The 24,351-nt window shown below is 43.6% G+C and overlaps 1 pseudogene across 1 annotated transcript; it reads right to left on the minus strand.

The window, feature by feature from the left end:
- Positions 1-455: 455 nt before the first annotated feature.
- Positions 456-24,351, minus strand: LOC311135367 (solute carrier family 13 member 1-like; annotated as a pseudogene). Its single transcript has 9 exons — positions 24,277-24,351; positions 17,048-17,176; positions 15,971-16,108; positions 15,623-15,763; positions 8,845-8,949; positions 8,601-8,715; positions 5,589-5,733; positions 5,099-5,240; positions 456-614 (listed from the first exon to the last, which is right to left on the minus strand). The product of its transcript is annotated as a solute carrier family 13 member 1-like (transcript).

Raw genomic sequence — 24,351 nt, forward strand, 5'->3', positions numbered from 1 at the left:
TTTATGAAATAAAGTGTATGTTTTCTGGAGAACAAAGGAGAGCTTAACAAAAATTATAATCTGAATGCACAGAATGTCACTGTGGGCCATGCAACATTCATGTATAAGTCACTCTGGGCCTTGCCATTGCATCAATGAGAGAAATTACACTTTGTCTCCTGCCAATGCTTTGAACTTTGGCACGAATGGTGTGAAAGCAACTGTTCATTGGTGAGCCTGGTGCGGTATTTGTTTTTAATAAAGTTAATTGTGGAAAGGCTGATTCACAGCTGTATGTGGAGCCAAACATGGTCAGGATGTCTAGTGCCAGTCTCTTGAGAACAGGGAAATCAGCTGCAGGCACCATCTTTCCCCAGAAAGTGACAGGGTCACAATCACCAGCCTGCTCCTTCAAAGCCTCATTTTTTTGCAGCTCAATTAACTCAATTTGCAACAACTACCCATCTGACGGTCTGTTATGCTTCTTCTGACAACTTTGTCACATTTGTGACCAAGAAGGGGTTCTGGATAAGCAGCAGCAGTTCTCTTCCAACAGTGAAGTCATCAAAGCGAGCCTTGAAGTTATCCATCAGCTTCTGGATGAAATCTACATGGTTGTGAACATCTTTGTCGCCCTGCGTTTGGGGAAGTGGACAATTTCTCACTGGAGATCATTCTTGAAAAGCTACAATTTCTTCAGGAAAGCCCGGACTGCTGTTATCGTATCACACACTGTGTTGTCCCGTCCCTGCAGCTTAACATTAAGTTGATTAAGGTGTGATGTCATGTCTGTCAAAAATGCAACTGTTTCCATCTTCTCCTCTTACAAAAACTCAGAAAACTGAGTTGCCTTGTCACTCTTTTGTTCTGATAAGAAAGCTTTGATTTCCTCTTGAATGGCCAAAACCCTGCTTTTGCTGAGCCATCTGACATTGTTGTGTAGTAGTAAGTCATCAAAACTGGCATTGGCCTCTGTCAAAATGCCTCGGAGCAGGCGGTGTTGTAGGGATGATGCCCAGAAGCTGGGCATTATCAGTGTTATCTGTTGATTCATCCACAGCTAATGAAATGCATGGTGCATTCTGAATAACTTCGTGAAGTTAAATCTTCAGCTAATATTTCAGTTCTCATTGCTGTGAATCTGACAGTGGGATCTGTTTGATCTTTTCCCTGAGCTCATCTTTTTGTTTACCTTCAAGGAAGGTGTCAGCAACTTCACACATGCTTTTACTATCTCACCATCTGAAAATGTTTTTTTGTGTTTTCCCAAAACCTAAGCTATCCTCAGTGAAGGACTTTGGTGGACCTCTCATATTGGAATTTGAGTTGGTTAATCTTGTTTGTTCTCACCTCCATGTTTAGAGGATAATCTGATCGAATTTACTATGCCTGGTGTCATAATGGCACTTAACAATTATTATTTTTGGTATTTTTTATCCCTTTTTCTCCCCAATTGGTAGTTCCAGTCTTGTCCCATCGCTGCTACTCCCGTCCGGGGTCGTAAACTTTGCTGTGCCCGGGGTCGTAGAAGCTGTAGGCACGGTGATTTGAGCTATCCGGTTTGGCCAGCCGAGTAGGCACTTGATTTAGCCACAGGTCTCCCGTCCTGCGAGTAGGTGGACTTAGTCTTTTCAGACAAATGAAATGGTTCAAAATGGGAACAATTTGCCTACCCGGTGCGCAGGGCTTCTGAATCAAGTGCACCTACTGCCAACAGCGCAACTGTTACGCACGCCTCTCGGAAGAGGGAACGCAACACCCTGCTACAACTCAACTCTCCGTGGTGTGAAAGAGGTATGGGACTGTAGGTGTGAGTAAGGATGACAAAAGGCAGAGAATACCGTTAACAGGGAATTTATTCCTTCGCACGGTAAGTTTGGGGAAAATGGGCTGGACGGAACCAAAGCAAAGAAAGTAAATATCAAAGCCCCCTCTCCTACCTTACCTGCCTACCCACTACTTACTGAACTAGCACCACCTGGTGCACTAACCAAAATACAAGGGATGGTCCGCCCAGGTCTTTCCTAGTGTGCATAGACAGTCAACTTCTACGGGTAATGTATGCCCGCGGGCCTCTTGCCTAAGCACTCCCTAGGTGCCTTCCCCTTCCCCCCTTGGGAACAAATGAAACAAAAATAGCACAAACTGGTTCACAACAAAAACCTGAGAAAAACTAACTCAGGACATTAAAGAATCTCTGAGCCACAAACTAACACAAAACATTACAATTGGTTATCAGAGCAACAACACAGTACATACCAAACTCTTAGCATACAACCAACATGCTGTAACTCTCAGCAATTCTGGTTCCCCTTTCTCTTCTTCTGAGCAACAGAACTGGGGCTTATATAGCTTCAGAAGGAGTTGGTAATTGGAGACAGCTGCGTCCTGACGAGGGCGCAGGGTCAGCTCTCCAATCATCAATGTTCATTGACCAATCAGCTGCTTGTTGGTGGGGAATTTCAGGAACCCATTTCCTGAAATACATACATGAAAATACACAACCTACAACACAGAAACTGGGGAACGTAACAGCAACACAAATGGGCTTTTCTACAGAAATGTTTGGTGATCGACTAGGAATGCCTTGAAGATGGATCAGTCGATCGCGATCAACCGGTTGGTGACCACTGTTTTAAATGGTCTCCCCTGCCATTGAGTGAAAGGATCTGTGAGATGTCCAATAAATTAACACATTGGTACATGGAGAATCTGCACCTTTAGCCTCAACTTCTTAATAGAATGGTTCCATTGGACCAGCAAGGGAGAATGGGTGGGCTAAGCTTGAGGTGAGGGTTAGGAGTGCAATTAAAGGATCCATTTTGCCATCGACCATTTAGTAACTATCCTGACTAATGCTGTGTTCATGTGCTATTGGAAACTCAGAAATTCTTATTGGAAAAGCTTCTGAACTCACAACTGCAAGTTTCTGAAGTCCAACATTACTCATTAGCTTCCAAGTTGGAAGTTGGGGAAATATTGTGGTAATATGTTTGTACCTTGACTTTCCCAGTCAGATAGTTCAGAGTATCCTACTTCAGAAGAGGGCATGAACGCAGAATTAGACAAACACTACTCTACGGCCCTATATTTAGTATTTTCCTGACTGACTTCACCATCCAGTGGAGTTTGACGTGGATGGAGTAGGTGCCCAATCAGGGTAGGTATCCAGGTCAAACAGTGGAATCCCCCATGTTGTCACAGCCAATAACACTGCAAGGACACCGATTACATTCACACTAGTCCCCGCCTTCACCTGAAATGACGACAGTCAAGCAGCATTAGGCAAGCAAAAAGCAATGGTTAGCATTCAGTAGCCTGGGCGCCAGACCTAGTGGTACGTCAACAGGCTTTGACCTGTGTACTAATGAGGGTTTGTTTTGTGTACCGGGTTAACTAAACCATAACTAGCCCTTCTTCTGGATTCACTCAACCTGGGTCTTTGAAACTGTATGTGTAGTGCATATACAGTGCCTTCGGAAAGTATTCAGACCCCTTGACTTTTTCCACATTTTGTTACGTTACAGCCTTATTCTAAAATTAATTAAATTGTTTTTTCCCCCCCTCCTCAATCTACACACAATACCCCATAATGACAAAGCAAAAACTGGTTTTTAGAATTTGTTGCTAATTTATTACAAAAAATAAACATTTACATAAGTATTCAGACCCTTTACTCAGTACTTTGTTGAAGCACCTTTGCAGCGATTACAGCATTGAGTCTTCTTGGGTATGACGCTACAAGGTTAGCACACCTGTATACACACCAGTATTAAAATGTATGCACTCACTAACTGTAAATCGCTCTGGATAAGAGCTTCTGCTAAATGACTAAAATGTAAATGTATTTGGGGATTTTCTCCCGTTCTTCTCTGCAGATCCTCTCAAGCTCTGTCAGGTTGGATGGGGAGCGTTGCTGCACAGCTATTTTCAGGTCTCTCCAGAGCTGTTTGATCGGGTTCAGGTCTGGGCTCTGGTTGAGCCACTAAAGGACATTCAGAGACTTGTCCCGAAGCCACTCCTGCATTGCTTTGGTTGTGTGCTTAGGGTCATTGTCCTGTTGGAAGGTAAACCTTCGTCCCAGTCTGAGGTCCTGAGCGATCTGGAGCAGGTTTTCATCAAGGATCTCTCTGTACTTTGCTCCATTCATCTTTCCCTCGATCCTGACTAGTCTCCCAGTCCCTGCCCCTGAAAAACATCCCCACAGCATGATGCTGCCTCCACCATGCTTCACCGTAGGGATGGTGCCAGGTTTCCTTTAGAAGTGATGCTTGGAATTCAGGCCAAAGAGTTCGTTTCTCATGGTCTGAGAGTCTTTAGGTGCCTTTTGGCAAACTCCAAGCGGGCTGTCATGTGCCTTTTACTGAGGAGTGGCTTCCTTCTGGCCACTCTACCATAAAGGCCTGATTGGTGGAGTGCTGCAGAGATGGTTGTCCTTCTGGAAGGTTCTCCCATCTCCACAGAGGAACTCTGGAGCTCTGTCAGAGTGACCATTCGGTTCTTGGTCACCTCCCTGACCAACGTCCTTCTCCCCCGATTGTTCAGTTTGGCAGGGCGGCCAGCTCTAGGAAGAGTATTGATGGTTCCAAACCTCTTCCATTTAAGAATGCTGGAGGCCAGTGTGTTCTTGGGGATCTTCAATGCTGCAGACATTTTTTGGTACCCTTCCCCAGATCTGTGCCTCGACACAATCCTGTCTCGGAGCTCTACGGACAATTCCTTCGACCTCATGGCTTGGTTTTTGCTCTGACATGCACTGTCGACTGTGAGACCTTATATAGACAGGTGTGTGCCTTTCCAAATCATGTCCAATCAATTGAATTTACCACATATGGACTTCAATCAAGTTGTAGAAACATCTCAAGGATGATCAATGGAAACAGGATGCATCTGAGCTCAATTTCGTGTCTCATAGCAAAGGGTCTGAATACTTATGTAAATAAGGTATTTGTTTTTTATTTGTAATACAAAGATTTCTAAACCTGTTTTTGCTTTGTCATTATGGGGTATTGTGTGAAGATTGCTGGAATTTTTTTTATATTTAATGCATTTTAGAATAAGGCTCTAACAAAATGTGGAGAAAGTCAAGGGGTCTGAATACTTTCCGGAACCACTGTACTTTGAGGGGATGTACACTCAGCATGTGCATGGTGGTGAGGTGGCCATAGGGAAATAATGCTGTTGGAAGGGATGAGGGAAGCAGAAAGGTGAATGATGTAAAGAATCAACATGTAGAGCGGGTTCACATGGATAACTTCGGCCTGCCGTTCATCAATCATTTGAAAGAGGCATTCAGATACACGTCAAAAGAGACCCTTAATTCTGTACCCTTAATTCATTTTGAATGTCTATTATAGTAGCTAATTTTGTTATTTTTCATCATGTTAATATTATTGCTAATGATCTCTTAATAATCCCCAACAGCAGTATCCATCCCGTTACATTAATGGGTTTTAGCCACTGAGAAATTACATTGAATAACATTTGTCATTTAGCAGACTCTCTCTTTTTGGGGACAATTTACAGTGGAACAAAGTGCTAAACAGGATAAAAACAATATTGCAATCGAACAATTCAAAGCTCTGAGTAAAAAATGCCTATGAACGCACCAGTGGGGTAAGGATAGGGAGGAAGATGGCGATGGTGGCTGCATTACTGGCCACCTCTGTGATGGAGGCAATGGTGACGTTGCTATGACTGGGAGGCTCCCCAGAGGAGATGGCAGGTTTGCCACCCAGGAGGACAGACCAGACACTTGTAGTTGGGACAGACAGACATGCTGTCGACAGGTGTTATCCTTAGCGAGCATCATGGCAAATTTCCCCATACATTGACAGCGTTTGGGTGTCTACCCTTGGTCCTAGTTTACATTCATACCAATTACACAAATGTGACAGTAGCTTCAGTACACACCATTAACCACATTTCCATCCAGTTTTTATTTCCCTAGTCATACCGTATAAAAAAGATCAATCCATTTTTACTAGGATTAAATGTCAGGAATTGTGAAAACTGAGTTTAAATGTTTTTGGCTAAGGTGTATGTTAACTTCCAACTTCAATTGTATATGCTATGTATATTGTGAATAACATTTACAATTAGACATTAAAACAATAATTTGAGGAATATTACTCAAATGAGGACTATGGTTCGTATCCATTTAAAATAATCAGATGAATTTGTTACACAATAAGAATACAATTAACAAATGGTACATACAGAAATCTTCACGATTTAAAAATAATACAAAATACACTGCTCAAAAAAATTAAGGGAACACTAAAATAACACATCCTAGATCTGAATGAATGAAATAATCTTATTAAATACTTTTTTCTTTACATAGTTGAATGTGCTGACAACAAAATCACACAAATCATCAATGGAAATCAAATTTATCAACCCATGGAGGTCTGGATTTGGAGTCACACTCAAAATTAAAGTGGAAAACCACACTACAGGCTGATCCAACTTTGATGTAATGTCCTTAAAACAAGTCAAAATGAGGCTCAGTAGTGTGTGTGGCCTCCACGTGCCTGTATGACCTCCCTACAATGCCTGGGCATGCTCCTGATGAGGTGGCGGATGGTCTCCTGAGGGATCTCCTCCCAGACCTGGACTAAAGCATCCGCCAACTCCTGGACAGTCTGTGGTGCAACGTGGCGTTGGTGGATGGAGCGAGACATGATGTCCCAGATGTGCTCAATTGGATTCAGGTCTGGGGAACGGGCGGTCCATAGCATCAATGCCTTCCTCTTGCAGGAACTGCTGACACACTCCAGCCACATGAGGTCTAGCATTGTCTTGCATTAGGAGGAACCCAGGGCCAACCGCACCAGCATATGGTCTCACAAGGGGTCTGAGGATCTAATCTCGGTACCTAATGGCAGTCAGGCTACCTCTGGCGAGCACATGGAGGGCTGTGCAGCCCCCCAAATAAATGCCACCCCACACCATGACTGACCCACCGCCAAACCGGTCATGCTGGAGGATGTTGCAGGCAGCAGAACGTTCTCCACAGCGTCTCCAGACTCTGTCACATGTGCTCAGTGTGAACCTGCTTTCATCTGTGAAGAGCACAGGGCGCCAGTGGCGAATTTGCCAATCTTGGTGTTCTCTGGCAAATGCCAAACGTCCTGCACAGTGTTGGGCTGTAAGCACAACCCGCACCTGTGGATGTCGGGCCCTCATACCACCCTCATGGAGTCTGTTTCTGACCGTTTGAGCAGACACATGCACATTTGTGGCCTGCTGGAGGTCATTTTGCAGGGCTCTGGCAGTGCTCCTCCTTGCACAAAGGCGGAGGTAGCGGTCCTGCTGCTGCGTTGTTGCCCTCCTACGGCCTCCTCCACATCTCCTGATGTACTGGCCTGTCTCCTGGTAGCGCCTCCATGCTCTGGACACTACGCTGACAGACACAGCAAACCTTCTTGCCACAGCTCGCATTGATGTGCCATCCTGGATGAGCTGCACTACCTGAGCCACTTGTGTGGGTTGTAGACTCCGTCTCATGCTACCACTAGAGTGAAAGCACCGCCAGCATTCAAAAGTGACTAAAACATTAGCCAGGAAGCATAGGAACTGAGAAGTGGTCTGTGGTCACCACCTGCAGAACCACTCCTTTATTGGGGGTGTCTTGCTAATTGCCTATAATTTCCACCTGTTGTCTATTCCATTTGCACAACAGCATGTGAAATATATTGTCAATCAGTGTTGCTTCCTAAGTGGACAGTTTGATTTCACAGAAGTGTGATTGACTTGGAGTTACATTGTGTTGTTTAAGTGTTCCCTTTATTTTTTTGAGCAGTGTATCCTAAGTCTTAACAGCAGGAGATCGGTTTACCAATGACACCATGATCGGAGTTTAAACCCAGCTTTTATTCTTCCAAGCGCACCAAATACCAGTCTCTCCCATCGTCTAATTAACATCACTTTGCATGGCCTAAAACATTAACACAAAAGGCATAAAACTTCACACGCATTCTCTAATCTAATCACCACACCTCAACACTATGATAAGAGCACACCCCTGTGTTTCTCCTCTTTGAACTATCCGCTGTCCGACAAACAGAATAACACAGTTTTTCTGTCTCAATCCATAGCACTTACAGTGCAATGAAACATAACAATTCATAGCTCTTTATGAAATCTTGAAACGATCGAAACATGACAATTTAAGTCACACAGTAAGTCATTTCGTTGAATCAAGTTTCATCAGTGTTCACCTCTCCTGGCTTTAGTGACCCTAGGACTTCTGTGGGAATGTCTCCTCATTGAGATTGCCACATAAGGTGTTTGAGACCCCTGTGATAGCCCACAGATGGTCTGTCATTCAAACAATGCCGTAAATGGTGATTGGCTCATCACGCTGAGCCTCGGTGCCAGCAAGTCGTTAGACCTATCTTCAACACTGGCCTTCATCGTTCACATTTGTTCAATCTCTATTCTTCCACTACAGAAGTCCGTTTGGTATATACACAACACTGGTGGGAAAATGAGCATATTTTCTTTATGCAAATTCTATAATATTTGCATGAAAATATGTTGCCAATTGAATGGAAACCTAGCTAGATTCTTTGGATACAGTTTTCCACAACAAGGTGTAATGTTATTTAGGGTACCGTACCATATTTGATACCATGTTTATCTGCAGAAGGCTTGTGTGTGCTGGCATGATGAAGAACATGAGCCCCAGCAAGTAGGGCCATGGTGGCGTCAGTGACGTAGCCAGCATATCTACATGAAAAGAATGAGGATGTGCCTTTTAGTCCCAGATCACACAGCCTTTTAAAACATGAGGTGCGTTGCTAGGTAGTGGTGCTGCTATGCAAAAGTTAAGAGTAGTAGAAAAGGGATTGAACTCACTGAGGGAGGAAGAGGGAGGCCCAGTCTTGGATAAAGCCAGGGTCCCTGTAGACCCATAGCGCCGCCATCAGGATGAACATCACCCCAGTCACAACCTCTTGGGGACTGAAACAAGGGGGAAGAAGACGGGCCGTTAGGATGTCATGCAATACACAGTTAAACAGAAGTATGCATTCATACTTTCTAATCAATACAGACATTCACCAAAAAAAGGAGTGACGCTAGAAGGATCACCTCATAGGCCCCAGCGTGCTGTAGTCCTCCTCTATGACTGGCATTTGTCGCCTCTTTCCCGGACCGCTCTCCACTAGGACGAAACAGTGCCCTGAAGCTGCATGGGTTTATTGAACACATGACATTGTTGACGGAAAACATACCTGCACTCATACAGACCTTACTCCACTCCTCTACGGCCCAATCCTAATGGTCTATTGTAAACCTCAGCCTGGCTCTTCTTTGCTTCTCATTGATGAAGGGCTTTTTTCTAGCTTTGCACGACTTCAGCTCTGCCCCTAGGAGCCTGTTTCGAACCGTCCTCGCCGTGCACTTCACCCCAGCTGCCGTTTGCCATTCTTTTTGTAGGTCACTTGATGTCATTCTACGGTTGTTGAGTGACATTCAAATGAGTTGGCGGTCATCCCGGTCAGTAGAGAGTCGTTTTTTGCCCTCTGCCGGTCTGTAGCTTTTTTGTCCCCAATGTCTGCTGCTTGACCTTGTTCTTATGAACCGCCGTCTTTGGAATTTTAAGGATGGAAGCAACCTGACGCTCACTGTATCCCTCTGCCAGTAAAGCCAGAATTGAACCCTTCTTTTCCTCACTCAAAACTTTCCTTTTCAACTCTTTTGGCATGGTCAACAGTTATTTTTTTATTAATATTACTTTTGAGGTACTATTAGCACTGTTTTTGCCGTTCAGCTGGTCCTATTGCAAGAGGATAGTGATGACCACAGCAGTGGATTTTATACTTTTCTTCGTTTAAATAAGATTTGGTTCATGTGATCACCTAATCAGTACCTAATTCAGTAGAATGAGGTGTGCCTGTGTTGGAATTCAACAGACACTGGAATGGAATGGCTGTCATACATGTAGAGATGTTGATTTAAGAAAAATGTGCAGTGGTCTCTTAATTTACATACATACATACATACATACAGTGCATTCGGAATGTATTCAGACCACTTCCCTTTTTCAACATTTATTTACGTTACAGCCTTATTCTAAAATGGATGAATTAAAATAATTTCCTCATCAATCTACACACAATACCCCATAATGACAAAGCGAAAACAGGTTTTTAGAAATGTTTGCAAATTTATTAAAACAAAATAACAGATACCTTATTTACATAAGTATTCAGACCCTTTGCTATGAGACTCGAAATTGAGCTCAGGTGCATCCTGTTTCCATTGATAATCCTAGAGATGTTTTCTACAACTTGATTGGAGTCCAACTGTGGTAAATTCAATTGATTGGACAAGATTTGGAAAGGCACACACCTGTCTATATAAGGTACCACAGTTGACAGTGCATGTCAGAGCAAAAACCAAGTCATGAGGTCAAAGGAATTGTCCGTAGAGCTTCGAGCCAGGATTGTGTCGAGGCACAGATCTGGGGAATGGTAAACAAAACATTTCTGCAGCATTGAAGGTTCCCAAGACCACCAAGCACACAGTGGCCTCCATCATTCTTAAATGGAAGAACCACCAACTCTTCCTAGAGCTGGCCGCCTGGCCAAACTGGGCAATCGGGGGAGAAGGGCCTTGGTCAGGGAGGTGACCAAGAACCCGATGGCCACTCTGACAGAGCTTCAGAGTTCCTCTGTGGAGATGGGAGAACCTTCCAGAAGGACAACCATCTCTGCAGCACCACCAATCAGGCCTTTGCAGTAGAGTGGCCAGACGGAAGCCACTCCTCAGTAAAAGGCACATGACAGCCCGCTTGGAGTTTGCCAACAGTCACATAAAGGACTCTCAGACCATGAGAAACAAGATTATATTGTCTGATATAACCAATATTGAACTCTTTGGCCTGAATGACATGCGTCACGTCTGGAGGAAACCTGGCACTATCCCTACGGTGAAGCATGGTGGTCGCAGCATCATGCTGTGGGGATGTTTTTCAGCAGCAGTGGCTGTGAGACTTGTCAGGATTGAGGGAAAGATGAACGGAACAAAGTACAGAGAGATCCTTGATGAAAACCGGCTCCAGAGTGCTCAGGACCTCAGACTGGGGCGAAGGTTCACCTTCCAACAGGACAACGACTCCCTAAGTACACAACCAAGACCACGCAGGAGTGGCTTCTGGACAAGTCTCTGCATGTCCTTGAGTGGGCCAGCCAGAGCCTGGACTTGAACCCAATCGAACATCTCTGGAGAGACCTGAAAATAGTTGTGCAGCGAAGCTCCCCATCCAACCTGACAGAGCTTGAGAGGATCTGCAGCGAAGAATGGGAGAAACTCCCCAAATACAAGTGTGCCAAGCTTGTAGCGTCATACCCAAGAAGACTGTAATCGCTGCCAATGGTGCTTCAACAAGTACTGAGTGAAGGGTCTGAAAATTTCAGTTTTCATTTTTTAATAAATTTCTAAACATTTCTAAAAACCAGCTTTTCCTTTGTCATTATGTGGTAAGTTGTGTAGATTGATGAGGAAAAAATACAATTTAATCAATTTTAGAATAAGGCTGTAACGTAACAAAATGTGGAAAAAGTAAAGGGGTCTGAATACTTTACAAATGCACTGTATATATATTTTTTGCTTAACAGGTGGGGCTCAAAACAGGTGGGGCTGTGCCCCACCAGCCCTGAATGATGGGTCGCCACTGGCAAATATACTTCAAATGAGTAGGCAACACTCACCAAATCAAATCAAATCAAATTGTATTGGTCACATGCGCCGAATACAACAGGTGCAGACATTACAGTGAAATGCTTACTTACAGCCCTTAACCAACAGTGCATTTATTTTAAACAAAAAAAGTAAGAATAAAACAACAAAAAAAGTGTTGAGAAAAAAAGAGCAGAAGTAAAATAAAGTGACAGTAGGGAGGCTATATATACAGGGGGGTACCGTTGCAGAGTCAATGTGCGGGGGCACCGGCTAGTTGAGGTAGTTGAGGTAATATGTACATGTGGGTAGAGTTAAAGTGACTATGCATAAATACTTAACAGAGTAGCAGCAGCGTAAAAAGGATGGGGTGGGGGGGCAGTGCAAATAGTCCGGGTAGCCATGATTAGCTGTTCAGGAGTCTTATGGCTTGGGGGTAGAAGCTGTTGAGAAGTCTTTTGGACCTAGACTTGGCACTCCGGTACCGCTTGCCGTGCGGTAGCAGAGAGAACAGTCTATGACTAGGGTGGCTGGAGTCTTTGACAATTTTGAGGGCCTTCCTCTGACACCGCCTGGTATAGAGGTCCTGGATGGCAGGAAGCTTTGCCCCAGTGATGTACTGGGCCGTACGCACTACCCTCTGTAGTGCCTTGCGGTCGGAGGCCAAGCAGTTGCCATACCAGGCGGTGATGCAACCAGTCAGGATGCTCTCGATGGTGCAGCTGTATAATTTTTTGAGGATCTGAGGACCCATGCCAAATCTTTTTAGTCTCCTGAGTGGGAATAGGCTTTGTCGTGCCCTCTTCACGACTGTCTTGGTGTGTTTGGACCATGATAGTTCGTTGGTGATGTGGACACCAAGGAACTTGAAGCTCTCAACCTCAACCTCAACAGCTCCCTCCTGTAGGCAAGAGTGCGCAACAACTCCCTCCCCCAAAAGGGAAATAAAAGTACTCTCTGAGTTTTTTTCACCCCTGCGTACCATAGTCCTCCTTGCTATCTAGTGGGAGCGACACTGCTAGACTATGTCCTTTGCTCCGGCCTGCTGAACACCTGCCCTCACCGTCATTAACAGAACTGCGGGATAACCGTGCCTCATAGGCGTGGGCGAAGGACACTGTCTACCGGTTGTCCCCGCCTCCCGCTAGCACAGTAGACGGGAGGGTGACACTGTGTGCTAGCTAACTAACTAGCTTGCTAGTTAGTGACACTGTGTGATAACTTGCTAGTTAGCTAGCTAGCACACAGTATCGCCTCCAGCCTGCTGTGTACCAGACTCCTACTTAGGACTAGCTGGCTAAGCTAGCACACAGTGTCTTTCGTTCCCGCCTGCCGAACAATTGCCCTCGCCGTCTTTAACAGAACTGCGAGAAAACAGTGTCCGACAGGCGGGGGCAAAGGACACTGTCTACAGTGTACGACTAGCTGGCTACCGTTGTCACCTCTTCTGTAGGGTTTATCAGCGGCTGGCATCTAACGTATTGTGTATGAAGGCCACCTACTGTACTGGAGCGCCCCCTCCTCCCGCCTGTCCTAACTTAAACATTTACCAATAGAAGTATAAAGAGGGGTTCCTTCAGATGCAGAAATTCCCACATGCAGTAACGCCCCGAATTGCGGGCCGCAATTGTACCCTTCTCCATGTAGGGTATAGGCCAACATTGCTGTTCTGTAGAATAAACTGAGTAGCGCGTTCCACCTGGCCACCACATTCAGAAGCGTCTTTTACGCTTCACATAACCTATCACCTGCACATTAAGTGAGTGGAAGCGTTTTCTGTTCACATAGTTGATCTTGTTTTGGGATGGTGCTTTTATGGCGATGTGGGTACCGTCTATTGCTCTGTTTGTTCGTATTTGGGAACTCAATGATGGCAAACCCCTATTGACTTCAACCTGTTGTGTGATGGTGTATGGAAATTGTATGCAACTGTTAATTTTGCTGATGATTGCATCCAACACATCGGCTCATCAAGGGCTGTGAGATGCCGATTGGTAAGCTCCTGCTGAAAAGTGCCTGTGGCCAAAAACCAGAGGGTGGGAGCACTTGGATGTGCACCGGAATGGCATGTGTTTGCCTTTCTAAAGTAGTTGTTAAGTCCTCGCAAAAATCCAGTAAGATTGTTTTTGGGAAACTATATCTGATGAGTCAATCTGTAATTTCTGCAGAAAAGTCCCACCTGTCTCTAAAAACGCGGTCTTTGCGAAATGCAGCTTGTGTCAAATCTTCCAACAGAGCAAGATCAGCCATCTCTCATTAAGTTTTCTTTCCCCATTATCTCCATCTTTTATAGTATTTCAACAATGGTTTCACTTTCACACGTGCCAGTCTAATTTAACAAATTACTGTACTTTATAGCCATTATTATTGTAATAAATACATTGGTGAAATTATATGATATAGCCTGTCAAAATATGTTGCATGAATTCACAATGGAAATACAATGAAATCGAAATGAAATTACTATTCTCACAATTTCACACATTTTCTACTAGGTTTCGCTTTACAAGCAGTTCCCTTATTCTACCACTTGGCACTGTGCGTAAATTTATGCACACTCTCAAGCAAACGATCATATTGATCAATCTCACACTTTGCGTGGAAATGATCCCACACAGATTTATGCCTACGCATGATTGAGAAATGAGGCCCCAGGTCTTCCAGGTCGGTTAAATCATAAACATGAAGTGCTTGCGGCACTCCAGGACCATGGTTGCCTACCCCTGGCATACAGTATAAGGATATGTATTGTACGTCTGAGAAGCACTAGGTATAGCTGATAAAGAACTCACTGATAAATGTACTCTGAAAAGATGAGGTCCCAGGCAGGGTGGAAATCTCTCCTACAGTATAGAGGAAGAGTATGCAATGCTTAGGCACAGCCCCTTGCACATCATGTGTTCTTTTTTACTCCGGGAGGAGAGGTCATCGCTGCAACTCCCCAACGGGCTCGGGAGAGGCGAAGGTCAAGTCATGCGTCCTCCGAAACATGACCCACCAAACCACACTCCTTAACACCCGCCTGCTTAACCCAGAAGCCAGCTGCACCAATGTGTTGGAGGAAACACCGTTCAATTGACGACCGAAGTCAGCCTGCGGGCGCCCAGCCGGCCACAAGGAGTTGCTAAAGCGCAATGAGCCAATTAAAGCCCGCCGACCAAACCCTCCCCTAACCTGGACGACGCTGGGCCAATTGTGCGCCGCCCTATGGGACACCCAATCACTGCCGGTTGTGACACAGCCTGGGGTCGAACCCGGGTCTGTAGTGACGCCTCAAGCACTGCGATGCAGTGCCTTAGACCGCTGATAAGTTAGCTATCTGCTACTTACATTGGTCTGAGAGGAAGCTTCCTCTGGAATAGTGTAGTCTGCTTCATCTGGTTCCTTATTTGTTCTATCAGAGATAAGAATTATTAACGTGAAATTAAAGCAGGTATGTGGACAATTGATACAATGCTAAAGAAAATGTTTAAATTATCAGACAGTTGTTGAGTGTAAGCAAATCCAAAGCTAGGATTGCAGTCTCTTTTTATATTTGCAGACGCTCTTATCCAGAGCGACTTACAGGAGCAATTAGGGTTAAGTGCCTTGCTCAAGGACACGTCGACAGATTTTTCACCTAGTCGGCTCGGGGATTAGAACCTGCGACCTTTCGGTTAATGGCACAACGCTCTTAACCACTAAGCTACCTGCCGTTCTTCTTCACTGATTGCTTTCAAGGTAAGAAAATTATGAATTAATTTGGGTGATCCTTTTAAGAATGTTAAATGAATGCAGAGGAACTCCAAAATACCTTATTTACTATTCATTCTTCTGACACGATCCCTCAGTCTCTGTACGAATAATGTGGAGTTTAGAATGTTCCAAGTATTAAGTTCCTACCAATGACCAAGTTCTGTGAGTAAACATTTGACACCAAATTAACATGGATCATTATTGTGCTAAAACTCGCTGGCGCTGCTCACCTTCTCTCGCTGCCTTCAAGATCTGCTGAATGACCACCTCCACGATGGGCATCACCATGGCAACGGCCGATGTGTTCTGGACCCACATGGAGAGGAAGGCACAGCTGCTCATGAAGCCCAAAATTAGCCTGCAAAGAGAAATCCACAGGGGCACTGACCAATGAAGAGTGGTTTGCCAAATTAAAGAGATTCAGAGGATTTTATGACTTGAAAAGCCTGCTCTCCTCTGCTGTGTTCGTGTTGATATCTTAAAAAAGACATGGTCCTCCAAGATGGTGACACATCTGCAACTGAGGCCCGGAAAAGAGGGTGAGAGGCAAGCAGAGAGAAACCACCATCCAGGATTGATCCCCCACCAGAGTGACCATCCTCAGTGCTATCCTCTGGTGGAGACCCCACTTCTCTATGGACGTTGCCAGACAGATGACCCTGATCAACAGCAAGTGAAAGTCTTTGAAGTACACCCCAGCCTCCTGGACATGAGGCAAGGAGGGAGAACAGGAAGAAAAGAGAGAGGTGGAAGATCTTAGACTTGTCGATCAATATGCCAATGAAGTTGTTAGATTTGACATTTCATGATAAGCAGCACATCTTGACACATATCAATTTAACATTTCACAAAAAAATTGACTAAGACCAAATATAATATTTTCTTTATTGTCTAGTATAGAAGGAGAGAACATTGTGCATTCTGTATTCTTTTGTGGTCCTCTGTAGCTCAATTGGTAGAGCATGGCGCTTGTAATGCCAGGGTAGTGGCATTACAATGTATGCACACATGACTGTAAATCGCTTTGGATAAAAGCGTCTGCTAAATGGCATATTATTATTATTTTGCCATTAAAACTATACAGTGCCAGGCACTGAGATTGTTAATAATGAATAGATAATAAATATGGCTGAGCAGGTTATTACAGACTGAGGTGTTAGGACAGGGGTGGGCAAACTTTTTGTCTCAAAGACCACATTGGGATTAAACGCGAGGGCCGCAAAGATTTTTCTTTTTTAATGTATTTGTTTGTCAAAATAAATGTCCATGTCCGAAAAGGCCAGTTATTTGAAAATATATAGGTCAATTATCATTTCTATCTAGTTACAAAAAAAAAATGTTTTACTCAAACCTCGTGGGCCAGATTGAATGGGCTTGCGTAGTTTGCCCGACCCTATGTTAGGAGCTGACTGTGAGACAATAATAATGAAATAAATTATCCTGTATTGATCAATTTATGGATTAATTAATCAAACCAGAAGAGATTTATCAGACATGAAAGCAAGAGATAGAGCGCAGACAGATAATGTGACATCCACTTCCAGGAAAATCTTTGTATCTCCATTTTTACTTATTATTTTGTTGTTGTTAAATAGTCCCACGCACACACAATAAAACTGTGAGAACATTGTGTGGCGTTCACCTGAGAGGGCTTCATGACACCAAAGAGAAGGAAGAGCAAGGGCGGGAGCAGAGCTGTGGCAGACAGCGGCAGGGCTTCTGTCAGCCAGGACACTGCGATGACACAAAGTGTGAACGCACATTCTGACAACTAGAAGAGGGCTAGAGAAGAGAAAACAGGGCTTTTCTCAATCAGCTATTCATTAGACACGTTGTAAAAATGTTAGTTGTTTCAACTTGAAAAGATAAGTTGGGCTGCTAAATGTCTTTCTTGGGAAGAGTTGCTTTTTTATTAAGTCAACTCAGTAACAGTTATCTACAAAGTTTAATATATAAGTTGATGCAACATCACATTTTAAGAATTTTAAGGTGAAACAATAAAGATTTATTTTACATTGCATCAAATTATTGATTTATTCTATTGCGAGAAGAAAGGTGGTAGGCTACACCTCTGTACAGTATCAAAAACAGCCCATCAGCACATATAACTACCAGTTAGTGATTATTTCCTATGATTATCAATCCTGTGGTGATCTCATCATAAGTCTACTATAAAATCATCAGCAATGCACGGAACTATATACTCTAGGCTATATGAATCAAGAAATGCTCTGAAATGTCATATGAAAAGTAGGAGGGATTGGCTATGGGAATGGCAGTTCATGTCAAAGCTGTTCCTGGGATTTTTTTTGTTTCTAAATTCACATTATTTTGACCCAGTCAATACCATTCAGTGCCCCTGAGACAAATGTCCTGGACGGTGTGTAGTTGATTGCTATACAATCCCGCAAATAAAAATGACTTCAAAGGTCTAAAATGAGTGATATGGTATTTCTCTGCGCAATTGTTTCTGACGAGACATGACTTCAATACTACATCTGTTTTTACTCACATCATTGTAAAACAGGGTTGTCAACCTTTTCTTGCCCAGGGACCCCCTCCCAGGCAAACCAGAGACCCAGGGACCCCCATCATACATTTGCAACAAACAAAAAGTTTCACATGTCTTATCAGGTGAATGATAATGGCAAGGAGAAGTAATCAACAGGATAGTGGCGATTTTAGTATGTACATCTTGGTGGGGTAAACTAAAAACTTGCCAGCAAAGCCACTAACACAACACAACACTAAACAATACATTAACTGCACTCTAACAATGACAAACAGTGCCCACAAACTGTTAGGGCCTACATAAAGCATGGGCCGTTCTTACAGTATTCTCCATGTACACCAAGTCAGAACCATAGGATAAATAAAGGGGGCATATAACCAGACAATGAAAGCTCTTTCAATATTTGATGATGACATTTCTCTAAAACAGGCTATAGGTTACATGTGCACCACCAAGTCAGAACAGTAGGTTAAGTTTTAAAACATTTGACCAAATTATTAGGGTGAGGCACATGGGCTACTAACAGCTTACTACAAAACATACACTTAGTATTACTTTCTTAGCTACAGTATACATATCTCCCTGGCATATTACATCATTTATGCAGCAGCATGCAATACATTTTTGGACTTACCTTGTTGTGCTCACTTGAACAGGTGGGTGGCGCGGCGATCCTTCTTATGGGCAAATTTTGTCATCAATCTTTGTCATCAAAGTCTAGCATTCTCTGGATTTATGGTGCTTTCAAGACAACTGGGAACTCTGAAAAAAACAAGGTTGAATCATGATGTCGGTGATCTTCAGGTCGGAGCTCTAGAAAGAGGCCCGAGTTCCCGACTTGGAATTCCGAGTTGAATGACCGTTCAAAACATATTTTCCCAGTCGGAGCTCTTTTTTTTCAGAATTCCCAGTTGTCTTGAACTCACTGAAGTCTGAGATTTCACAGTTCCGAGTTTCCAGTTGTTTTGAATGCGGCAAAAGTCATGCTGGATTGACAGTATGGCCAATGTATTCAACCTTTTTTGGCCCATGGTGTTGCATGTGAATGTTTATCCTTTTAAGCTTGGAAAAGAGACCGTTAAACCCAGACTTGGACCACACACGCTCTCCACTGAATAGCAGGCTAGTGATTGCTTTGCAATGCTTGCAGTTAGCCACTGATTCCTTCCAAACCACTCATTGTTGAATTTGCGATTTCCAACTTGTTGTGTAATGTTTATGTCCAATGGCCGATGAGCACTGATACGTTTTATCTATAATTTATCTTCATATGACAAGGATTGAAAAGGATTTGCCAGTAGATTGTCGACTTGAATCATGATGATGACTGCTTGTCTAGCTTGCTAGCTAAGATTTTGAAAGTATGATGTTGGCATGATCAGTCCAATCAAATATACGGTAGATATAACATGATTTGTTGTCATTTTAACTGTGGCTAATGACCTTGAGCATTCTTGGATGGGCACTTCTAATGTAAATCAATGGCAGCCCCCAAGGGGCTTGAATTTTCGTGCTCTCCCCGTATATTTTGTGATGACGTAGTGTCCCCATTACTGACAGAACACGGAGCCAATCATGGCGCAACTAGAGAACATTACCAACCCCTACGCTCTGTATTTTCCGCTGGCTGCCCCACCACCACCACAGAAAGCAATGAGCTAGGCTGAAACACCTATATTTTGGAGATGCCTTAATCAAGAAAGCAAAATAGAGACCATGTTTGTATGCAGCTTTATTAACTCAATTTGATTTTTTTATTGTTTGCAAACTGATATGTGATATGTATTAAAGGCGAAAATAACATGCAAAACAGCCCCCCCCCAAAAAAATAAAAAATAAAAATGAATGAATGAATGACGGGTTGCCACTGCAACAGGGCCATGAACTTTCAGAGGGGCAGGTGCTCAAAATGAAAAAATACTAAATTCATTACACACTAGCATAGGCCTATGTATTTCAGCCACAAAACACTCCTCACAAGTTGTAAGCAAGCTAGTTACAGTGCCTCGTAAAGACGATTGACATCGGGAAAAGAGGGTAGGCTATCAGCTGATCATTGATATTGATTGATGTAAATCTGCAAGTTAGCTAGCTCGATTTTATTAAATTTTTTACTGAGTTGTGATTTATCTTAAATGCTCTTAAATAATAACTTCATAATATAGCCTAATATTTACAATAGTATAACTCATGGTATATGGATGGCTGGCTTGTGTAGATATCTTAGTGGCTTGCGAAAGTATTCACCCCCCTTGGCATTTTTCCTATTTTGTTGCCTTACAACCTGGAATTAAAACAGATTTTGAGGGGTTTGTATCATTTGATTTACACAACATGCCTACCACTTTGAAGATGCAGAATATATATTTTTTTTTTGTGAAACAAATAGGAAATAAGACAAAAAAACTGAACTTGAGCGTGCATAACTATTCACCCCTCCCCCCCCCCCCCCCCCCTCAAAGTCGATACTTTGTAGAGCCACCTTTTGCAGCAATTACAGCTGCAAGTCTCTTGGGCTTGGCACATCTAGCCACTGGGATTTTTGTCCATTCTTCAAGGCAAAACTGCTCCAGCTCCTTCAAGTTGGATGGGCTCCGCTGGTGTACAGCAATCTTTAAGTCATACCACAGATTCTCAATTAGATTGAGGTCTGGGCTTTGACTAGGCCATTCCAAGACATTTAAATATTTCCCCTTAAACAACTCGAGTGTTGCTAAAGCACTATGCTTAGGGTCATTGTCCTGCTGGAAGGTGAACCTCCGTCCCAGTCTCAAATCTCTGGAAGACTGAAACAGGTTTCCCTCAAGAATTTCCCTGTATTTAGCGCCATCCATCATTCCTTCAATTCTGACCAGTTTCCCAGTCCCTGCCGATGGAAAAACAATTTTTTTGTTGTTGGGGGAAGTCATTTAGCAGATGCTCTTATCCTGTCACGACTTCCGCCGAGGCTGCCTCCCCTCCTTGTTCGGGCAGGTTTCGGCGTTTGTCGTCACCGGCTTACTAGCTACTGCCGCTCCCATTCTCATCACTCCACTTGTCTTGTCAATCACACACACCTGGTGCTCATCCCCCATCTGTGTATAAGTGTTCCCTCTGCCCCCTTGACTTTGGGAGTCATTGTTCTATGTGGGAGGAGAGTAGCTCGGTTGAGATACTCTCTCATTTATTTTGCCAGGGTTGATTTTCCCCTGTTTCATTACATTTATTGTATTTTCTGAGACTGTGTTTGGTCAGGGAGGATTGTTTCCCCTGTACCTGTTTCGATTGCCATTGTAGGCGCATTGTATGTCTGGAAGGAATACATCTGCATCCAGTTATTTTACTCCTGCGCCTGACTCCGTCCATAATTTCCTTGATTGCCAAAAAGCTGAATTTTAGTCTAATCTGACCAGAGTACCTTCTTCCATATGTTTGGGGAGTCTCCCACATGCCTTTTGGCGAACACCAAACGTGTTTGCTTATTTCTTTCTTTAAGCAATGGCTTTTTTTCTGGCCCAGCTCTGTGGAGTGTACGGCTTAAAGTGGTCTTATGGACAGATACTCCAATCTCAATCAATCAATCAATTTTATTTTATATAGCCCTTCTTACATCAGCTAATATCTCGAAGTGCTGTACAGAAACCCAGCCTAAAACCCCAAACAGCTAGTAATGCAGGTGTAGAAGCACGGTGGCTAGGAAAAACTCCCTAGAAAGGCAAAACCTAGGAAGAAACCTAGAGAGGAACCAGGCTATGAGGGGTGGCCAGTCCTCTTCTGGCTGTGCCGGGTGGAGATTATAACAGAACCATGCCAAGATGTTCAAAAATGTTCATAAGTGACAAGCATGGTCAAATAATAATCAGGAATAAATCTCAGTTGGCTTTTCATAGCCGATCATTAGAGTTTAAAACAGCAGGTCTGGGACAGGTAGGGGTTCCATAACCGCAGGCAGAACAGTTTAAACTGGAATAGCAGCAAGGCCAGGCGGACTGGGGACAGCAAGGAGTCACCACGGCCGGTAGTCCCGACGTATGGTCCTAGGGCTCAGGTCTCTCAGTTGGCTTTTCATAGCCGATCATTTAGAGTTGAAAACAGCAGGTCTGGGACAGGTAGGGGTTTCGTAGCCGCAGGCAGAACAGTTGAAACTGGAATAGCAGCAAGGCCAGGCAAGGCCAATCTCCGCTGTGGAGCTTTGCAGATCCTTCAGGGTTATCTTTGGTCTCTTTGTTGCCTCTGATTAATGCCCTCCTTGCCTGGTCCTTGAGTTTTGGTGGGCGGCCCTCTCTTGGCAGGTTTGTTGTGGTGCCATATTCCTTCAATGTTTTTTATATTGGATTTAAGGGTGCTCCGTGGGATGTTCAAACTTTTTGATATTTTTTTTATAACCCAACCCTGATCTGTACTTCTCCACAACGTTGTCCCTGACCTGTTTGGAGAGCTCCTTGGTCTTCATGGTGCCGCTTGCTTGGTGGTGCCCCTTGCTTAGTGGTGTTGCAGACTCTGGGGCCTTTCAGAACAGGTGTGTATATATACTGAGATCATGTGACAGATCATGTGACACTTAGATTGCACACGGGTGGACTTTATTTAACTAATTATGTGACTTCTGAAGGTAATTGGTTGCACCAGATCTTATTTAGGGGCTTCATAGCAAAGGGGTTGAATACATATGCACGCACCACTTTTCCGTTATTTATTTTTTCGAATTTTTTTAAATACGTAATTTTTTTCATTTTACTTCACCAATTTGGACTATTTTGTGTATGTGCATTACATGAAATCCAAATAAAAATCAATTTAAATTACAGGTTGTAATGCAACAAAATATGAAAAACGCCAAGGGGGATGAATACTTTTGCAAGGCACTGTAAAATGGTTAGGGTTAGGGGAAGGGTTAGCTAAAAGGGTTAGGGTTAGCGGAAGGGTTAGCAAACAAAAGTGATCTTTGGGTTGCTAGACATTCACGTTGTACGCCCACCCATCTACCCCAACCAACCACCCTCCTTTTGTTTTTGCCTTAAGTAACCATCTCTCTTATGTAACCATACCAAACATAACATATCATACTAAATGGAGTATCTCGGATTTACTTACAGAACAATACGAAATGCTCTGAGACCAAGTTGGTGTCCAGAACATTTTGAATGGGGTGGCCAAGGTGGGGCACAGACCCAGTTTAAGGGCCATAAAATTGCCTTACGTAACCATACCAAACGTAACGGCCATCGCCGGTGCACTCTTGCCAAAAGCCTATATGTTGTTTTACTTTATTCGCTCAATAGGCCTATTTGGTTGCAGACTGATTAGTCTTCTCTTTTCAACAAGAACCATTTGCTTTCTAACCTGTTTTCCCGCGATTGTAGGCTATTTGAAATATGGTGTATTTGAAATTAGGCCTGTTTGTTTGTTCCCGACTATAGGCTATGCGTTGTAATTGTACTACACACAATCCACAGCTAGGCAATTTTTTAAATAAGCTATTGCTCCTCTGTGCAGCACCTCCAGCACCCTTACAGCGGCTATAATTCTATAAGGAAATATACTGAACAAAAATATAAAAGCAACATGCAACAATTTCAACGATTTTATTGACTTATGAGGAAATCAGTAAATTGAAATAAATAAATTAGGCCCTAATCTATGGATTTCACATGACTGGGAATACAGATATCCATCTGTTGGTCAAAGACACCTTGCAAAAAATGGGCCTCACAATGCGCCTCAGGATCTCGTCACAGTATTTCTGTGCATTCAAATTGCCATAGATAAAATGCAATTGTGTTCATTGTCCGTATCTTATGCCTGCCCATACCAGGCCAACAAGACCAAATATTGATAATGATGTACAGTAAATCAAGTGTTAATGAAATGTTATGCTGATATTTGAACTAGATAGCTTGCCACACACACTCGAACGGTGACAGCATTTAAAGCCATGCATGTTTAGATACCGGGCGCTCGCAATCTCTGAACAGGGCAGACTGGGAAAAAGGCACAACCAGGCACATGTTAGTTCTGTACAGGGTAGACAAACAGACGGGGTAGTGGGTAGCAAACTTGACGACATCACGACGACTTGGGGGCATGGGGGGCACTGGGCTCAGAACAACAAAAACGGTATACAAAAATAATAATTATACCTCCACCCAAAAGGGCACTTGGCGAGTGGGAGGGCAAAGGGGCAGGTGCTCCGGCACAGGTAGACCCCTATCTGTGCACGTGCCTGGTAATCAACATTTTAAAATGAGTTGGTAAATAGTACATTTTTTGACCACCCCCAAGTGTGTCCTGTCCTGAGTATCCCCTTCTGTGTACAGTAAATGGAGTGTGTTTTGCTATATGTGTATGTGTGTGAGAGAGAAGGGTATGCTCTCCCTCACCATTCCTTAGATAACCAGTGGAAGAGGTAGGAGCAGCAGAGGGGTATGGATGACTCCTGTCAGAAACCTCTTCAT

This window comes from Coregonus lavaretus (genome assembly GCF_964263955.1).
Source record: "Coregonus lavaretus genome assembly, chromosome: 9".
Lineage (NCBI taxonomy): Eukaryota > Metazoa > Chordata > Actinopteri > Salmoniformes > Salmonidae > Coregonus > Coregonus lavaretus.